Source organism: Odocoileus virginianus, chromosome 2 (assembly GCF_023699985.2).
Source record: "Odocoileus virginianus isolate 20LAN1187 ecotype Illinois chromosome 2, Ovbor_1.2, whole genome shotgun sequence".
In the NCBI taxonomy this organism is placed as follows: domain Eukaryota; kingdom Metazoa; phylum Chordata; class Mammalia; order Artiodactyla; family Cervidae; genus Odocoileus; species Odocoileus virginianus.
Genome location: NC_069675.1, coordinates 4,640,169 through 4,657,107, shown reverse-complemented (window position 1 = coordinate 4,657,107; position 16,939 = coordinate 4,640,169). Strand labels below are relative to the sequence as shown.

Here is a 16,939-nt window from a genome sequence, read left to right as displayed (position 1 = left end):
CTGCTTTTACCCAAAGGTGGGGCCCGCTCTCCTCAGACTGGGAAAGATAGCCCTCATGAGAATAAATGGAAGTAAATGAATGAATGAATGAGTGTAGGTGACTGGATAAAATTGAAATAGAAGGATCTTTAGGCACTGTGTAATATATTATGGGATAGCATAACAGAATATTCTAGAATGGGCAAAAGAAAACTTTGACAAAATTGTATCAGGATTCTGTGGTTTGTGTATATCTGCATACAAAATGTGTAGGTATAAAATGTACATTTTATTTATCTATTTTTTAATCTCTCTTTTTGGCCTGTTTTATCTAGAGAGCAAACTGATTTTTCTCCCTTGTTATTGGAGACTGCCTACTAATTTGCACTAAAATGCAGCTAATACCATTTTACTATATTCTATTAAGGTATCGCTGAGGTTAGTTATCTCAATGTCTGTGTTTCTTTCTTGAGAAAATACAGGGGGAAAAAATCTTTGACTTGGATAGGAGAGAATGGGAAAGAAAATTGAAATACAAGAGTATTGTTCCTGTAGAGTTCACAGGTCATTCTTCAATTTGAAAATCGAGTTTTACCATTTCATGTTAATAGAATACTGACATTTATAGATTTATATTAAAAAAAATAAGGGGCTGCCACTGGTTTTCTGTGGCATCTCATGAGGTGATACCCTGAAGTACCTGTTTGTGATCCTGTTGAAATGATGCCATTTTTATTAAATTATGACGTCTCAGAAGAACATTTTCAGCAAGGTTAGACAAGAATACTCAAGTTGTGCATTTATAGGTCTATAAAGTAGCAAAAACAAAGGGACTCGAAAAAGGAAACAAGTTATTTGAGTACTGGCTGAATCACCAGTAAACAAGCCTCTGCTCTGCAAAATCAGTTTTGAAAAAGAGTACTAATTGTTTCCTAAGCACTTGCAAACTCTTCAAGTCTTTCAGGTAGGGAATAAATGGACAGTGTTGAGCCTTTGCTGGGAGGTTCGCTTCAAGCTTGTGCGTTGCAACAATAAAGACTATTGTAGTAGAGATATGGGATGATCTCCTGGCAAACCAAAATTGCCAAGAGGAGGAAAATGGTCCTTATGGAACAACTTGTCTTTTGCCAGAAGGTCCTCAATTATAATTGTATTTAGGCATACATAATATATGATTTTTTTTTCGACAGTAGTATCAAATTGCTTTCACGTGTAACCCCAGTGCTGCATGTGAGATGGGCCACCTGCCTCAGGTTTACAAAGATCCAGGAGCAATGCAGGGCGAGCCTGGTCGCGCAGGAGCCAGTGTTCGAGCCCCCAAGGGAGCTGGCAACGCTTACCCCCGGCGGCACAGCTTTCTTTCCCACTAACGTCTGTGGGCCCTTGTTCCCGGTCGCCCCCTGACACAGCAAAGTGTTAGTTCGCGAGTGTCCCTTCCGTCACTAGATGTCACTGTAAGTCAACGGCTAGTGGCGGGGGACCCCGGTGTTTTACGGATCTTCCAGGGTTTCCAGCATGGTCAGTCCCTGACTTGTGCCCTCCCGGACCAGGGAGCGCAGAGCCGGGCGGGGCCTCCCGGAGGCCAGGACAGCTCCGTGACCCAGGCGGGAGGCGCGCCGGGCTCGGGGTGCAGGGCTGGCGGCGCGATGCGGAAGGCGGGCCCGCGCCGCGCTCCTCTCCGCCACGCGAGCGAGACGGTCGTGTGCCACGGAGGCGAGGCCGCTGCCGGCCGGCCGGTAACTGCAGGGGCTCGGCGCCCGCGGTTCGGCATCGCCCGGGGCAGTGCTCCATGCGGGCGCCTGCGCCGCGCGGGGCGGAGCGCGAGCAGCCGCGGGCGGGGCGGGGCGGGGCGGGGCCTGGGAGCGCGCCGGCCGCCGGAGGGGGAGGGGCGGGGCGGGGCGGAGCCGCGGCGCGCGTGCCCGCCGGGGGGGAGGGGCGGAGCAGGCGCCGAGCGCGCGCAGGCCGGCCGCCGCGAGCGTGGGGCGAGCGTGGACCGCGGCGCGGCGGTGCGACTCCTTCGCCGGCCCTCCTCCCCGCCCACGGCGAGGGCACCGTGCGGCGGCGCCGGGGCCCGCGAGGCCGGAGGAGGCGGCCGTGCTCGGGCATGGTGGTCTGGGGCAGGGCTGAAGGTGAGCGACCCCGGGCCGGCGGCGGGGGTGGGGGCGGGGTGGGAGCGGCCCCGCGTCGCCCGGCGCGGCGGCCTGAGGCGGGGCGGGGGCGGGCGCGCCGGCCCGAGCCCCGCGGCCGTTGGTCTCGCGGCCTGGGCGGCCCGCGGCGCCCGAAGCGCGGCAGCTGCCGGGTTATGTAACGCGTGACCTCCCCTTCCCCCTCCGCCATGGCGCTGCCGGCCCGCCGCCGCCGCCCGCGCTCGGCCGCCTGCGGAGGCGCCGCGCCGACGACCCGCGCCGGCGGCCCTCTCCGCCGCGCCCCGCGCCGGCCCCGTTCGGACCGCGCCGCAAACTCCCGGCTGCTGCGCCGGCGCCGCGCCGGCTCTTCAGCCCCGCGCCATTCATTCGTGCGCGCGGGCGGCCGCGCTCGGAGCGGCGCGGGCTGGCGGCCGGGGCCCCGCACCGGACCCTCCGCCCGGCCTCCCTCCGTGGCGTCTCCCCTCCGCCCCGCGGGACCTGGGAATCGGTGTCGGGACTCCCCGAAGACAGTTTTTACTCACTTGTTTTTCCTGGTTACTTATCTGTTGCCTTAATACGCGGGCACCTGTCCCCAACTGTCCTGACAAGCGCCCCTCGCCCACTGCACTCCTTGTGAAATGATTCAGCACCTGTGTGGACGGAGAGGGGCATTTCCCTACATGTTTCCCTGCTCTTACAGCCGAAACTCAGTTGGGAAGGAAATGTTAGTGTATCACTCCTTAGTTGACCCCCCCCCCCACGCCCTCTGGTTTAAGAAAAAAAAAAAAAAAGATTGCAGGTGTTGAGTCTACTGTAATTTCTGCCTTCCGCATGTTTTCAGGTCATGTCCAGCGTAGAGATGGTATCATTTAAATGAGAATAACTAGAGTAGCGCGTACCATAAAAGAGCTTGTAACTAGCTGGTAAAGAGTTTTATGTAATTCTGATTCTTAATTCTGTCTGTCTGCCTAGCCTGTGCACTATAGTCTGCGAGAATTAGCCTTTTCCTCTTTAGTGTGCAACGTAGGTAACCATAGGTACCGTCTGCCTGCTTTCCAAACTTCCATCTCTGCTTTTGCACACAGGCTCGTCTTAGCCGGAGCGGGTGCTGCTAGAGCGTTGCCCCCTCCCTGTACCTCCTAGACGCTGGGAAGTTCACCTGTGTGTGTTACCGGCTCAGTCGTGTCCGACTCTTTGCGACCCCATGGACTGTAGCCCACCAGGCTCCTCTGTCCGTGGAATTCTCCAGGCAAGAATACTGGAGTGGGTTGCCATTCCCGTCTCCAGGGAAGCTCACCTAGAGTCCCTCTTTTTCCAGCGATCCTACCCTGATTTAGAAGGCTCTTCATTCACTCCTTAGGCTCTTTGCCACTTCGCAGGTATTACTGATGATTTTCTTTTTATTTGCTTCCTGTCTTTATCTGTAAGTCTTTTGAGGGCAGAATCTGTACCAGACTTCTCAGAGAGCATTACTCCTACTTCATGGTAAACAATTGATATTTAAGATATTTTTTTTAAAGGTGGGGAATCTTTAATTTCTTTGAAATCTCAAGCAGAAAATACTTTTTCAAAATGATGTATTTGAATATGTAAGATCACTTCATCTTCTGCACTCCCAACTTCAAAACTCAGATTCTTCACAAAAGAAACCCAGCCCCACCAACAACAAGGTAGTAATAAGAAGCTAGAAAGACTACATGTGATATATATTTTATAGTCCTGTCTTTGATAGCTGCTGTAGTAGAAAGACAAGAACTTCAGAGTTAGATGTAGGCTTAAATCCTGGCTCTGCTTGTTATTATTGTGGACAATTTAAGTTACTGATTTCTCGGATTTTTTTTTTCCCTCTCATTTGTGTAATGAACACTTCACTTCGTACCTGGGGTATTTGAGAATTAAATGAGTTCTTAAATGTATGGCATCTAGTGAGTCCATGGTACATAGTAGTGCTCCCTAAATACGTGTTATTCCCTTTGGTGTACTTTATTGCAGTCCACAACCTGTTAATAGTATGCACTGGGATGTGCTGAGACCAAGTGTGAGAAGAAAGCTGATCAGAAGAGCTGCCACTTCTTGTCTCCAAGTAAATGAACAGGCCCTGAACTAAAGAGCAGTAAAGCTGTTTCTGCTTCTCAGGAATGTATGGTGTGTGTGGCATATGATAAATCATAAGAGTATGTTTGTAAGTGAAGGAAATACCTTTTAACCTTATTTTCCTCCTATAACAGTACCCACTAAAGCATTAACATGGATATTTTAGAAAACTGATTTTTTTTTTTTTCCCAAAAAAGTCAGGAACAGGGGATGAGGAAGGAGGACTATTTTAAGAAAGTCTTTTTCAGGGATGAGTAGGTTGCATACTCTTCTTTTAGTGTCTACTGGGGATTTCCCTGGTGGTCTAGTGGTTAAGACTCCAAGCTTCCACTGCAGGGGCCGTGGGTTTGATCCCTGGTCAGGGATCTAAGATCCCACATGCCGCATGGCCAAAAAAATAAAAAGAATCACTTTTAGCATCTACTGATGAAGAATACATGGATCCTTATCTTAGTTCAGGTATCTCAGACGGTTGTGACGGTGCCTTCCCCCGTGGCCCTGTTTTTCTGGGTGTTACTGACCAATCCCAAAGTAACAGAGTGGTCTTTTTAAAAACATAAATCACACCGTCACTCTTCTTGATCAAAATCTTCCAAAAGCTTCCTGTTACCCTTAGAATTGAATCAGAACTTTTTGCCATTTCTTGAACAAATCACGCTAAGCCTGTTTTAGGGATGTTATACCTTCTGTTCTTTAAGTTGGCCTGCCTCTTCCTCCTGGTGGTGATCTTGCCTTGACAGATGTCTTCCGTTAGCTGCTTAGATGTCATCACATCAAAATGATCCCTTCTCTCACCCCTAAAATGAAGCCAGCCCCTCTCTCTGTCACTTTGGATTCATTTTGTTTTTTTTCTCTCTTCCTGGCATTTATTACAAGGTAAGATAACGTTCTTCATGTATCCATTTCCCCCATAAGACTTGTTTGTTCCAAGACCTCTTCTCCCCTGGAGGGCAGAGGCCTTGTCTGACTTGTTCATGGCTCTGTCCCTGGTGCTTAGAAGGGTGCTTGGCACACAGTAGGCTCTCAGTTAAACTTGTTAAGTGAATGAGTGGTATATAGTTGATGTAAACATTAGTTCTGGAGTCAAGACAGCCTGGCTTCTATCATTTACTGATTGTGTGGCTTTGGGCAAGGGAATATCTTTTGATGCCTTAGTTTGCCTTCCCTGTAAGATGGGACAGTAATGCCTACTTTATAGGATTATGGTAAGAAATAATCAAGTTAATATATATAAAGTGCTTAGAAGGGGCTATTTCACAGTTTTGAAAGCCAGTACTTGAAATTAGCTTTGAGTATTCACTTAGGACTTTTGTGTTTTTGCATGAGATAAAAATTCAATTCATCGAATTTTATCTTTATTTTGCTGAATTTTTCTGGCTACCAAAGTTATATTTATGGAACTCCTTTTAAAATAAATACATTTTGTGGATGTCTAGAATAGATTTAAAAAATAAACTGCTGAGAATGGTGACGAGTATTTGGTCTTTAGGTGTAAGTCAGCTTTATTCTTAGATCTGTGGAAGATGCTAAGAGTGATTATCTCAACAGTCGTCCACTGGAGTGGCTTTTATATCTTTTCCTTTGAAGTTCAGCTGGAGATGTGGTTGTGGTGATGAAAGGACTTGCTGGAGGCTGAAGACAGGAAAATCCTTGAGACCCAGTTGAAGTACAAGTCTTGTAGTTGGGAAAGGGGAGATTTTCACCGTCTTTAGTATGTTCAGTTTCTGCCTTCTTTCATGACGGGTTCCACACCCGAAAAATGTGTGTGGTTCTTAGGTAGAGCTTATAGCGTGCTCAGTCGTGTCTCTCTTTGCAGCCCCATGTACTGTATGGACTTTATAACCGCCAGGCTTCTCTGTCCCTGGAATTCTGTAGGCAAGAATACTGGAGTGGGTAGTCATTCCCTCCAGAGGATCTTCCTGACCCAGGGATTTAACCTGTGTCTTGCATCTCCTGCATTGGCAGGTGGATTCTTTACCACTGAGCCACTTGGGAAGCCTCAATACTATACTGAAAGTGAAAAACAGAGTGGTTGTGGGTGTATCAGTGGTCCATCCTCAGGACTGGGTGGCTAATTGGGAAATGTGGATCCCCAACCCAGCACCACCAGAGTCTCACACAGGAGAGGTCAGAAGGGCAAGTTTGGTTTCTGCTGAACGTGTGTCACTTTGGTATCACCATAAAGTCGAAAAATTGTAAACGAAAGCATTCTGAGTTAGGGACCATCTGCACTATACTTAATAGTCTGTGTTTTATAAGTGTGAAACATTTTAATAGGGTGATGATATGCAGAATTACTAAGTCATTAACAATAAGTCAAAGCATCATGTGTGTCCTGGTAGGTCAGCTCTGTAGTTAGTTTGAAAAGGCTTTGCGTGTCATAGATTGTATCAGATTTAGGAAAACGTGACTGTCTTTAAAGTTGCTTAAGGCTAAAATAAAATAGATTTCAGGTGGCAAGTAAATACATGTGTTTCTGTTGATTGTGGTGCAGACCTTTGTTATTTTTGTTTTTAGTAAGGAGGGATACATTGGTGTAGAACATTTGTACGCCATGTTAAGCTTTAATGATTTTTGACATCACTTTGTGGCATTTTTAAAATTTGAAGAATATCTAAATTCTAAGTTGCTGATTTCTCAACACTTAAGTAGATTCAGAACACCTGTGCTAGAATGAACCCTGAAGGTTCTGTAGGCCATGGCCCTGTATTTTCCTGGAGAAAAAATGAGACCCAGAGAATTATTTGATGATCGAGAGGAGAAATAGAACTAGAATCTAGTTTTGTTGGGATATTTTTTGTGTCTTTAAACTCTAAAGCCATTTTTCTCTGATATTCTAGATTTCCCCCTTCATCACCCAAAGACCAGTGTATGCTTAGTATCTTAGGTTAAAGAGGGTAGAGTTGAATGGTATATTCTGCTATATGCATCTGGAATGGTTTGAGAAACTTTTTAAAGACCAATATGGTCTTATCCTTAAATTAAAAGATTAGTTGGGGATGGGCATAAAGTTGATTATGATGTAAATAGTTTTTGCTTGAGCCCAGTATATGAGTAGGTAAAATGTTGCTTATTGTTCTCAATCATGCCTGATCAGAATCAAGGCTAAAATGAGCTTTTGTGAGGTTTAATCAGAATATAATAGCTGAATTTCACATTTTCTAAACTGCATCATTTCTATACTTGAGATTTAAAATGCTTTTCATTGAATTTCTCAATTTTATCTTATAGTAAACTTTATTTCTATGTAACTTATTGGCTATTTATTGATATTTTAAGCCTGTTAGAAATTTAAGCTGAACAATCATGAATTTTAAAAATATTTTAATAATTTCTTCTCTAATTTTTTTGAGCACATAACCAAAAAAGTCCCTTTTTATAATGCTTTAGGCCTTAAAAGGGCATCCCTGGTGGCTCAAGACGGGGAGACCTGGGTTTGATCCCTGGATTGGTAAGATCCACTGGAGAAGGGAATGGCAACCCACTCCAGTATTCTTGCCTGGAGAATCCCCATGGACAGAGGAGCCTGGTGGGCTACAGTCCATGGGGTCACAGAGAGTCAGACACGACTAAGCAACTAAACACAGGCCTTAAAAAGTGCTTTCACTCGACTTTTTCTCATTTAGCCTCTGTTAAGTCCTGAGACGAGGGGCAGGGCTGTATGTCCTGTTTTATGTGCACCGTGTGGTTTTGGCTGTTAACAGCGCAGCGCTGGGGCAGCCATCCTGGTGCCACAGGTTAAGGGCATCAGCCTCCCCTTTTTTCAGCTGCCAGCTGCAGGCTTTGGGGCTTGCAGGCCCCCAGCACTTGTGGCCACCTGGCCCCATATTTGGGAGTTCCCACTGCCCCCTCAGATTTGAGCGTTTGTTAGAATGACTCACAGCACTCAGGAAGGTGCTGTACTTAGAATTAACATTTTGTTATAAAGGATACAAACCAGCATCTTCCAAATGAAGAGAGACGTGGAGACCTGGTGCTTCCGTGTTCAGGACTCACCCTCCTGCCCTGTCAGTTTATGATTACCAGGGATGCTTACCTGCATCTCAGAGTCCAGAGGTTTTATTGGGTTTTTATTACATTGGCATGATTGATTGAATCATGGACCACAAGGCCAAATTTCATCTGCAAACCCCTCTTCCAGGAGGTCAGGCTGATGGCGTGTGGCTCAGAGCCAAGCCTCTAATCACTTGGTTGGCCTTGCCAGCGTGGCCTCCCTGTCTTGAAATAAGGGGCCACTTGGGAGTCACCTGTTTATATAAAAGACATGGTCCTGGGGGTCCGCTGTGGGTAACAGAGACTGCTGTCAGTTGTGAAATTCCAGGGGTTTAGAGTCTCCCAGGAACCTGGGACAAAGGCCAGCCAGATTCTTTCTTACAGACAGTAGCTGAAGAAGTGCGGACAGATGCCCTGTTGTCACAGCTCAGTCTTGGACACAGCTCTGCAGCGGTAACTTGGAGATCTCCAGTGTATTAGAAATGGGAGCGGGTTGCATTTGAATGTATTTATGTATGTAGAAAGAATGCCTTCTGTTGAAAATAGCATTTTCTCTTCTGGAAATAATGGCATTTGAAACCTGGATTCATTTGAGTTAAATACTTTATTTATATAAATTGTGTTGTAGGTATGGTTATAAACTACATGCCTTTTGGTATTTTAAAAGCACGGTAATTTTAACTCTTAAAAAGTTTACTCTTGGTTTCTTTTTGAATTTGTAATTTTAAACTTAGGTTATTACTATTGTTAACTGAAAAGAGACCTAAATCTATGACACGGGATTCTTGTTACTGAGGTGGAGGTGGTGTTGTTAGAGTTGTAAAATCTTGTAGCCACTTAGTTGGCACTTTGAATTTTAGATCTTGAGTTGAAGTTGCTAGGTTTACAGTGTTGAAGGTTAATTTTTTGGCATATTATTTATGCCCAATGGAACATCTTATTTCTGATTGTCCCTTAAAGGTTATTATATCCTCTTGGAGCTCACTGAGGGTTTTTCAGAAATAGAATCTGTTAATGCAGGCATAGAACCTAAATAAACTGTCTTGAGGAAGACTTCTAGTGTCTTATGATGATTATAGTAGCTTGGTAAAATGTCCTGTCATCCTAGAAAGTAGTGGAGTTGTTTTTGGTTGTTTTTAACATAGGGAATTCCTGTCATAAAGCAAGAGAAAAGAGGCCGGAAAGTAATGCAGTGGCTGTTTCTTAAACATTCTATTTTCACTTGCAGTTGCATTAACATAAGGATTTGTGAGAGAAGAGGTTTGTGACAGATGGAACTGATAGCAGATCTAGACTAGAGTGGGTTTGACCTTTTTTTTGAACTGCGGTTGCTCAGGAGGATCTGTTTCTAGTGTGTGTCGCCACGTCTGCCTTCTGAGTCCGGAGCTCTGATGCTTTGTGTGGGCAGCAAACATGAGCTCTCGGTGTAGAGGAGGCTGGGTAGCTGGAACCTCGAACCTGTGTGCAGCCGTTACCTCCCCCCCCCATCATTGATACTCACAGGTTCAGTGGTTCAGATGGTAAAGAATCTACCTGTCAGTGCAGGAGAGCAGGGGTCGATCCCTGGGTCGGGAAGATCCCCTGGAGGAGGGCATGGCAACCCACTCCAGTATTCTTGCCTGGAGAATCCCATGGACAGAGGAGCCTGACGGGCTACAATCCATGAGGTCACAAAGAGTTGGACATGACTGAGCGACTTTTTTCTTTCCCTCACTTTCACAAAGGAAGATTCAGACTTCTTACGATTTTGTGGGCCTACTGTTATATTCCCTTACCTGCCTTGTTAGTTCATCTGTCACTGGCTCTATCCATGTGTCAGCCCCAGATTGTTGCCTTGAACACATTTTTTTTTTCTTCTTCTTGAAATCACTCTTTAATTCCCCTCTGCCTGTTAAAATCTTATTCATTGCCCTCAGCTCAGATCTGCCTTTTCAGTGAGGTCTTGGATCTAGTCCCCAACGAGAGAGCTACCTATTGCTGTCTTCCTGGGGGTCTGTTGCTTTTTGTCGGTGCTGCCACTGTTGGCTCCAGTATTGCAGGTCTGTGCAAATCCTTCTTCTCTAAAAGATAATTTTGAATTGTGGTTTACACTTTATTCATCTTGAAAACTGCAAATTACAGTAAGTATTCAGTGATTATGGAGTAAACTGTTGGATCAGACCTGGAATTTGTGGGGAGAGGGAGAAGGCGAAGGACAGGAAAGATCTTGTTACCCATAATCTAATCCAGACCTCGTCTTGCTGAGCTGCATTTACTCTGTGGTGAAGTTCTTTCACTGGTGCAAATGGTACCGACATCCTTTCTCCTCGGTGGACTCCGTCTCATCACCTCTGAGCTGCGCTTGCACTCATCTCTGTCCTCTGACCACCTTAGGTGCACTGTAGGAAAGCTGGTGGCTTTCAAAGCCTGTGCCTCACACCAGCACACATTCCCCGGGAGCTTTTCAGAAATTCAGGTACCCAGCCACTCCTGACCCACCTACAGAGTGACGAGCTTGCAGTTGGGGCCCAGCGTGTGTTTTGACACGCCCTCCAGGAGCTGCTCGTGAAGCTCCAGTGTGAGTGCAGGCCGCCCTCTTCTCTGACGGGACTCCTTTGTTCTCTGGCTGAATTCTGTCCCTGCCTTCTGCAGTGGCCTTGGGAGTCCTTGATTTCCTGCAACCGTGAACTTCCTCCGGGTGTCCGTTTGGCTTTCCTGTGAGACTGGAGCTTCTCCTTAGTGAAATCACTCCTTGCTGACTCTCTTTTCTAAAATCATATCATCTCCAGAACATTCTTTTCTTTTCCTTTGTAGCTTGATCCCTACTTTTAGACATGCTGACTTTGAGAAGCAGGTGGGACCTCCCCGTGGAGATACTTTAATGAGGGAGGGCATTAGGACCAGTTAATGTTGCTACACCCTTGAAAACCAGAGGAGGTGGTTGTTTGTACTTTATTACAACTGTGTCTTTGTTTCCTTTTCCTTCTATGGAAATCTGTAATGACAGGGAAGAAAATTATTAGTGATTCTTTTAGAACACTTTGTTTTCAAATGACTGATTTTGTTAGATCAGTCATTTGTGGGGGGAGGGGAATGTATTTTCATTGTTGTGGATAACCAAGAGGATAAGAGAGAAATTTGTTATATTGAATGGTTTGAGATAGAAAATTTGCTTTTAGCAAGATCAGCCTCAAACAGGACATTACAAGTATGTTACCCATTTTCAGTTTGAATACAGATTTCCCCTGCTGACTGAGTAGAGTGTTCCTGTGAAACCTTTCTTAAGCTGAAATGGCCAAAAGCAAAGAAACAATCACCATAGGACTGTCTTGCCAATGGGTGAAAAATATAAACTGAGATGGAGTACAGATGCTCACAGACCCAGTGACTCGGTCCACCACAATGGGGGCTTGATACTGTGATATGGAGCGTGGTTCCTGGAGAAGGAGCCGGGCAGTGCTTGGGTGCACGCTTCCTTGGTAACAGGCTGCTGCAAAGCAAGCCGAATGCTGCTTTTGCTTTCCCGGTTTTTTGTAAAAGTGAAAATCCTCTTGGTGTTTCTTTTGGTTAGCAAAAACGTGTACTGATGTAGGTCTTTCATAAGAGTAAAGTGGTGCAAAGTAAACTTTTGAAAAAAGGGGGGCAAAACCTGTATATCCATAAATATTAATTCTCGATCTTATTGCTTGTCTCTCTTTATTTCTGTGTAGTTTGTTGTAATAATTGATTCTCAGTCATAATACCCAAACAATGAAGTGTAGGTACCTTCATTAGGGTGCAGGGTAACACGGTACCAGGGTATAAGGTTGTGGCCGAGACTTAGAGCGCAGTGATGTGGGTGATGACAGAGTATTAACAGTTCTCTCCCCTGCGATGGCGGCAGGTCACAGCTGATGGACGACTGCTTGTTTTAGGTCATTGAGGGCCCAGGTTCCTTCTGTTTTCTTAGCCATCCCCTGTCCTTGTTCTGTTGGTTGAAGCTTGGTCACCTCAAAACTGCATTCCAAAAAAGAGTAAACAACTTCTTTTCAGAAAAATGGCACAGAGTTTTGTATACATTACTCTGCTCTCATCTCACTGGCCAGAGCTTAGTCACATGGCCACTCCTGATTTAAAGGAGCTGAGGAAATGGAACCTCCCTTTGCAGCCCTGCTCACCACTAAGATGGGTTAGGAGAGGTGTTCTTTTACTAAAAGAAAGAAAGAAAGAATACTGGGAGACTGTTGTCATTCTGGCACTCCAGAGTTTGGGGGTCCCCAGGACCACCCTCAGGTGCAGTAGCTCACTGGTAGGACTCCGAGCTCTTGGGAGCTGTTGTGGTCATCGTGGTGGTGACTTACTGCAGTGAACAGATGAGGTTAAAGCCGGCCAAGGGCATGGGCCACACGGGGGAGTTCCATGTGGAACTTTGGCTGCACCACTGGAGTCTGAGGTGGGGGTGACTTCTGTTAATGACAGTTGACAATACCCAAGAAGTATTGCCAAGCGGGGCAGCTCACCTAGTGGCCAGGGTTTTTATTGGAGTTTGGTCAGATAGATGAGGTTGACCTTCTGTCTCCAGCCCCCAGAAGGTTAGTGGCGCATGGCCCGAAGCCTCCACTGTAAATCTTGTTAGGCTACCTGAAGCGACTGTTAACCCTCAGGTAAAAGGAGACATTTATCAGCAGGGCCAGCCAGGGGCAAAGGCCGACCTCTCACTGAGCAGGGTTCATTACTTACTGTTCGAGCCACATCTGTGCACAGCCTTTGTTTCCTGGACGAGTAAACAGAGTAGCATAATGCGTGTGCTTTCATTGTAAAAGCCTTTTTAATAAATGGATAGATGTATAGAATCATAATTTTTACAAACTGTCAGACCCCGCTCTGTCCACAGATGCGGGAACTACTGGCGGCTTAAGGCCAGAGAACCAGCTGAAGGGGGCACTGTTCCTGGGCCTCTGCCACTCATGGCTGTGGGCACACAGTGGGGTCTGGGTGCAGGCTGTTCAGGGGGCCTGTCCCTCTGCAGTCCGGTCACGTGTCCGGCAGCTACCGTTGCTGACCCGGACAGTGCGAGTAGAAGCATCTTGTGTTGTGTTAGGCTGGTTCAGTTCAGTGGGAGTGTTGTTTTCAGAAGTTTGTTACACTAATAGCGTTGTTCATTTCTCCATTGGAGATTTGGAGACATACATTTGTACAAGATGGGTGTGGTTTTGCACCACAAACCGGCCATGCAGCCTTATCAGACGTTTTAGCCCTTTTACCTAGAAGGCTCCTGTGTGTGACAAAATCAGTACTTGGCCTCCCTATTCCATAGATGTATTGTGAAGATAAATAGGAGATGTACCAACCTCCCTGGGAAGAGTAAGACACTGGAAATGCAGTGGTAAGATACAGTGGTGTGTTTAAATTTTCAACATTTAAATTTAAATAACAATTTAGCATAACATTTAACATAATATTGTTTAACATTTAACATTTAAAATTCAATGTTAAAAATTTAAGGAATACTGAAAAGGAAATAGTGTCAGTCAACAGGTGATTTTTTTTTTAAGAAGGTGGAAATGTGATAATTTTCCCTTCAGTTTTTGCTCCCTGTAGTTCTCAGTTTTCTGCAGTAAACATATAGTGCTTTTACATAGAAGGAAAAACTGTTTTTGAAAATGGACACCTAGCACAACTGAATACAAGCAATCTGACAAAGCAGTGTATAAACACAAACCATGAATTTGGAGGGTAATAGAGAATGCCTTGAGAAGAGATAGATCAGGTTCACTTCTTGAAAAGTCGTATGTACCCACACGTACAGTTTGTTGTTTAGAGAATGCCTATATATCGTAGCCACTTCTGTTGGTGGGTTAAATTCTTTGAAGTCTCTGTGTGTGTGGTGTTGATCAGACTGGTATCTTGTAGTACAGGAATTGTTTCATTGCACATTTAAATAACTGATAATAGGAAAATCTTTCGCTGTACTGAAGGTAAAGAGACCAGGTTAAAAAAAATTTTTTTTAAGAGTTCTGTTAGATTAGGAGTAATATCTGTTCTAAATATCTTGATGTTGTATTTCTGTATATTTTTCAAAGGTATTTTATAGGTTTAAATACATGCTGTGTTAGAATATAAACTGTCAGCTCAATTTAGAATCCCTAAAAGCCAGTATATGGTGAAGACAAAAGAGTGTTACAAAGACATAATAATGCCCTGCACATAGTTATCTGATTTTTGTTTCTAATAACATTGGTGAGAGTCTCTTCAAATTGGCAACCTGACTAAATGGGTCTAGAATAAGGTTCTGCTTCCCTGGGTTTTGAATTCCAAGAATCTCCATTGTGCTCTTATAACCTCAGTGATCTGAGAATGATCATAGCCTTAGACAATGAGGGTCTCTATGGTTGAACAGAAACAAAACAAAACCTCAAAACAGCTCTTTGGTGTTGAAGCCTTTCCCATTTAAGGACAAGCGAGAACCCGTTGGAGCAGCTAGTTAAACTTCGTAGTGACTGTCCCATCTTCTCGTATTGTGAGGACAGTATCTGGTGGTAGTGGTGTTCAGTTGCTTAGTCCTGTCCTCTTTGCGACCCCATGGACTGCAGCACACCAGGCTTCCCTGTCCTTCACCATCTCTCGGGTGCTCAAACTCATGTCCATTGAGTCGACGATGCCATCCAGCCATCTCATCCTCTGTTGTCCCCTTCTCCTGCCTTCAGTCTTTCCCAGCATCAGGGGCTTTTCTAATGAGTGGGCTCTCCACAACAGGTGGCCAAAGTATTGGAGTTGCAGCTTCAGCATCAGTCCTTCCAATGAACACCCAGGAGTGATCTCTTTTAGGGACTTTCAAGGGTTTTCTCCAACACCACAGTTCAAAAGCATCAATTCTTCAGCACTTAGCCTTTCTTATGGTCCAACTCTCACATCCATACATGACCACTGGAAAAACGATAGCTTTGACTAGATGGACCTTTCTTATCAAAGTGATATCTCTGCCTCTTAATACGTTGTCTAGGTTGGTCATAGCTTTTCTTGCAAGAAGCAAGCATCTTCTAATTTCATGGCTGCAATCATTATTATCTGCAGTGATTTTGGAGCCCAAGAAAATAAAATCCGTTACTAGTTTTGTTGTTTACCCATATATTTGCCATGAAGTGATGGGACTGGATGCCATGATCTTAGATTTTTGAATGTTGAGTTTTAGGCCAGTTTTTTCACTCTGCTCTTTAACCTTCATCAGCAGTCTCTTTAGTTCCTCTTTGCTTTCTGCCATAAGGGTGGTGTCATCTGCATATCTGGGGTTATTGATATTTCTCCTGGCAATCTTGATTCTAGCTTGTGCTTCATCCAGCCTGGCATTTCTCATGATGCACTCTGCACATAAGTTAAATAAGCAGGATAACAATATACAGCCTTGATGTATTCTTTTCCCAATTTTGAACGTGCCTGTTGTCCTATGTCCAGTTCTCACTTGCTTCTTGATAGGCATACAGGTTTCTCAGGAAGCAAGTAAGGTGGTTTGGTATTCCCATCTCTTTAAGGTGATCCACATAGTCAAAGGTTTTAGCGTGGTCAGTGAAGCAGAAGTAGATGGTTTTCTGGAATTTTGTTGCTTTTTCTACGATCCAACGGATATTGGCAATTTGATCTCTTGTTCCTCTGACTCTTCTAAATCCAGCTTGAACATCTGGGAGTACTTGGTTCATGTACTGTTAAAGCCTAGTTTGGAGAGTTTCGAGCATTACTTTGCTAGCATATGAAATGAGGGCAGTGGTGCAGTAGTTTGAACATTCTTTCACATCACCCTTTTTTGGACTGGAATGAAAATTGACCTTTTCCGGTCCTGTGGCCACTGCTGCGTTTTCCAACTTTGCTGGCATATTGAGTGCAGCATTTACACAGCATCATCTTTTAGGATTTGAAGTAGCTCAACTGGAATTCCATCACCTCCACTAGCTTTGTTCATAATGATGCTTCCTACGGCCCACTCCACTTCGCACTCCAGGATGTCTGGCTCTAGGTGAGTGATCACACCATTGTGATTATCTGCGTCATGAATATCTTTTTTGTACAGTTCTGTGTATTTTTCCTACCTCTTATTATTTCCAGCTTCTGTTGAGTCTGTACCATTTTTGTCCTTTATTGAGCCCATCTTTGCATGAAATGTTCCCTTGGTATCTCTGATTTTTTTGAAGAGATCTCTAGTCTTTCCCATTCTGTTGTTTTCCTCTATTTCTTTGCATTGATCACTGAGGAAGGCTTTCTTATCTCTCCTTGCTATTCTTTGGAACTCTGCATTCAAATGGGAATATTTTTCCTTTTCTCGTTTGCCTTTCACTTCTCTTATTGTCTCAGCTATTTGTAAGGCCTCCTCAGACTACCATTTTGCCTTTTTGCATTTCTTTTCCTTCTGGATGGTTTTGATCACCACCTCTTGTGCAGTGTTACAAACCTCTGTCCATAGTTCTTCAGGCACTCTGTCTATGAGAGCTAATCCCTTGAATCTTTTTGGCACTTTCGCTGTATAATTGTAAGGGATTTGATTTAGGTCATACCTTAATAGCCCACTTTCTTCAGTTTAAGTCTACTTGGCCCTAGTTAGTTCTGCCCACTGCCCTCTTGAGGTGAAGAATCCCAGGTATGCTCTGCAGATTTCCCAGAGAAGAAAGCTTCTTCCCGGACTTTGTGTTCCCAGTGGACATTGTTACCCTTCGCTGCAACTTGCCAGTCCCTGAGAACCCAAGTGCCTGCGGAGTATTTCCAGTGTTATGGTCTTTCTTTATTTTTAAAAATTTATTTTA

At 44.9% G+C, this 16,939-nt stretch overlaps 1 protein-coding gene across 4 annotated transcripts in view; it reads left to right on the top strand.

Annotated features, from left to right (window-relative positions):
* Positions 1 to 1,906: 1,906 nt before the first annotated feature.
* REV1 (REV1 DNA directed polymerase) overlaps positions 1,907 to 16,939 on the top strand; it is an 85,053-nt gene continuing 70,020 nt past the window's right edge. For 3 of the 4 annotated variants that reach the window (XM_070474859.1, XM_070474848.1, XM_070474868.1), the window contains exon 1: positions 1,907 to 2,108. The gene's annotated coding sequence lies outside the window, so the exon portion shown is untranslated. Of the gene's footprint in view, positions 2,109 to 3,190; positions 3,485 to 16,939 lie in introns of all 4 variants that reach the window. The other variant, XM_070474851.1, reaches the window with a different exon arrangement.